Genomic DNA, 2,997 nt, shown 5'->3' on the forward strand with positions numbered 1-2,997 from the left:
CAAAAGTCAGTCAGGAAGACACTCCTAAACACCAGAGCTATAGATGGAAAGAGAGAGAAAGAGACAAAAAGAAAAAAGAGTGTTAGTGGTAATGGACGTGGCAAATATTTATCCACACTGAATAATTTACTCTTCTCTGAAAGAAAATTATAACAACAATAAGCAAATCTCAAATTAAAACAAGAAACAAAACTGAATAAAACAATCAGTTTTCAGTTCAGTTCAGGTTCATTTGAATGACACCTTTTTTTTGTCGTCACCCCAAAACAAATGCTGAAATCACTGAGGGACAGTGTCGGGGGTAACTCCCTAACAGTCTGAGGAGGAAATTATTATCATGCAAACTAACTTCTGTTGGTCATTTTGAAGTTCATCATATTTTTTCCCAGGAAATCTCTGAAGTGAATCAGCTGAATCGTTAGTCTATGTCTGCTGAATCTGGATTTAGACCCCATCATAGTACATCATAGTAGAATGATCTCTTATTTTTCTCTGACCAAGAAAATGTATCTTTACTGGTTCTGCTTTATCTTAGTGCAGCATTTGATATGATAGACCACTCTATCTTACTAGATCTTTTCCTGGTTCAGATCTTACGTCACTGATCACTGTCAGTTTGTAAATGTAAACAGTAAATTGTCTGTTCTTACAAACGTAAAGTATGGTGTTCCACAAGGCTCTGTTTTAGGGCCTATATTATTCCACATTATAGATGCTATCACAGGGCACCATTATCAGTAAACACGGCATCAATGTCCACTGCTATGCTGATGACACGGTTATATATATCAAGCAAATCAGATGATAAACTTCAACTTAATAAGATTGAGGACTGTATAAAAGACAAAAGACTGGATGTCGAGTAACTTTCTCCTACTTAACTCAGATAAAACAGAGGTTCTGCTTCTTGGTACAAAAGCTGCTAGAAACAAACAAACTGTCTAATTTAACACTTAAACTTAATAGTTTCTCAGTTGCGTCAGGTTCTTCTGTAAAAAAAATCTTGGTGTCTCGATAGATTCCAATCTGTCCTTCGACCCACATATAATGAATATTACTAGAACAGCCTTCCTGCATCTCTGCAGTATTGCTAAATTGAGAAATGCATTCTCTCTACAGGATGCAGAAAAGCTAGTTCATGCATTTATTGCCTCAAGCCTGGATTACTGTAATGCCCTGCTGGCTGGCTGTTCCAGCAAAAGCCTTAACGAGTTAGTCCAGAACGCTGCAGCCAGAGTCACACAAGAACCAGAAGGTTTGACCATATCAGCCCAGTTTTATCAGCCTTACACTGGTTGCCAGTTAAATTTCGCATCAATTATAAAATTCTCTTACTGACCTATAAAGCTCTAAACGGACTCGCCCCTCAGTACCTGAGTGAACTTCTCTCCCACTATGAACCATCACGCCTACTTAGATCACAAGGTGCTGCTCACTATTAGTACCTAGAATTAATAAAGCTACATCAGGGGGTGGAGCTTCTCATACAAAGCCCCCCAGCTTTGGAATAATCTTCCAGTCAGTGTTCGAGACTCAGACTCAGCCTCAGTCTTTAAGTCTAGGCTAAAACCCACTTGTTTAGTGGAGCCTTTGGTAATTAGTTTTCCCTGTTAGATAAAAGGTGCAGATCTGGGGGTTCATGGTCACAGAGTATTATGGTAAACTGGGAGTGTTTGTGCTGTCGTCCCACTGCCTCGCGCACTCACTCAGGTTTGCTGATGGTGGAGTGGAGGGGCGCCGACATCTCAGGGAGCCTCATGACTCTGTTACCGTCTGTCTCTCCCTGTTAGTGAGGCTGTGATAACTAGACCTGCTGGAGTCTCTGCTGCTCTGTTAACACTGTAATCTGTGATCAGTCTCTCTGTACAGAACTGACTCTCTGTGTGTTTCCTTTCTTTGCTGAGTTGAACATCCTGTGCGTCTGATGCTGTTGCTTCTTCTGCCTTGATCGGGTGCCACTGCTCACCAGCCTTCTGGACCGGTTTGACCACCATTGAGCTTCATGCTGTACAACGCTGTGCAAACCTCACCTGCATGAACTGACCCTCCTGATGATGCTGCATTTTTTAATCATAGACGTTGCTTCTTCTGCTTTTCTCCTTCTCTGTATCTTATACTGATGGTCAAACTTCTGCTGTTATTGTTTGCTATCCGGTGTGGTCCAGAGGAGGATGGGTTCCCCTTTTGAGTCTTGGTTCCTCTCAGTGTTTCTTCCTCTTGCTCTTAGGGAGTTTTTCCTTGCCACTGTCGCCATTGGCGACGCTCATGGAGACTCAGACCCAGATTTTTCTGTAAAGCTGCTTTGTGATGACACCTGTTGTAAAAGTGCTACATAAATAAACATTAACTTTAACTGAATCATTTGTGTAAATCAGTAGAGTGAATCAGCCGAATCGTTTGCCTAAATTGTACCAACTTCTTCCATCAGCATTGTTATTCTCAGCTATTAGTGTTTTAAAATGTAAATCCTCAAACTCAGCTCTGCTCAGTGAATGTAGCTGAAACACTGAACAGTAACTGCACTCAGTAAAATAAATGAGCCCTGAGTTTATACAGAACGGTCAGTCCAATTCATACAGAGGTAACAATGGAGCACATTAAAGAGCCGCTGCTCTCTTTACTGAACGTCTCCTTCATCACTATCTCTTCTCTGAAGGTCTGAGCTTCTTAACTTCATACTAAAAACAACAAGAAGAAACAGACAGAGAGAGAGAGTAAGAGAGAGAGGGAGAGGGAGAGACAGAGAGACAGAAAAAGATGAGGTCAATGAACTTTGCTCACATACTGACCCAAATACAGATCTCAGAGAGAGAGAGAGAGAGGGGGGGATAATCCTTGTATTTCTGCCAAAATCAGGTCACCCAGAGCTGCACTAAAGCTCTTTAACTCGACAACACAGTGTGTGTGTGTGTGTGTGTGTGTGTGTGTGTGTGCCTGTGTGTGTGTGTGTGTGTGTGTGTGTGTGTGTGTGTGTGTGCCTGTGTGTGTGTGTGTGTC

The sequence above is a fragment of the Colossoma macropomum genome, unplaced genomic scaffold (genome assembly GCF_904425465.1).
Source record: "Colossoma macropomum unplaced genomic scaffold, Colossoma_macropomum, whole genome shotgun sequence".
Classification (NCBI taxonomy): Eukaryota; Metazoa; Chordata; class Actinopteri; order Characiformes; family Serrasalmidae; genus Colossoma; species Colossoma macropomum.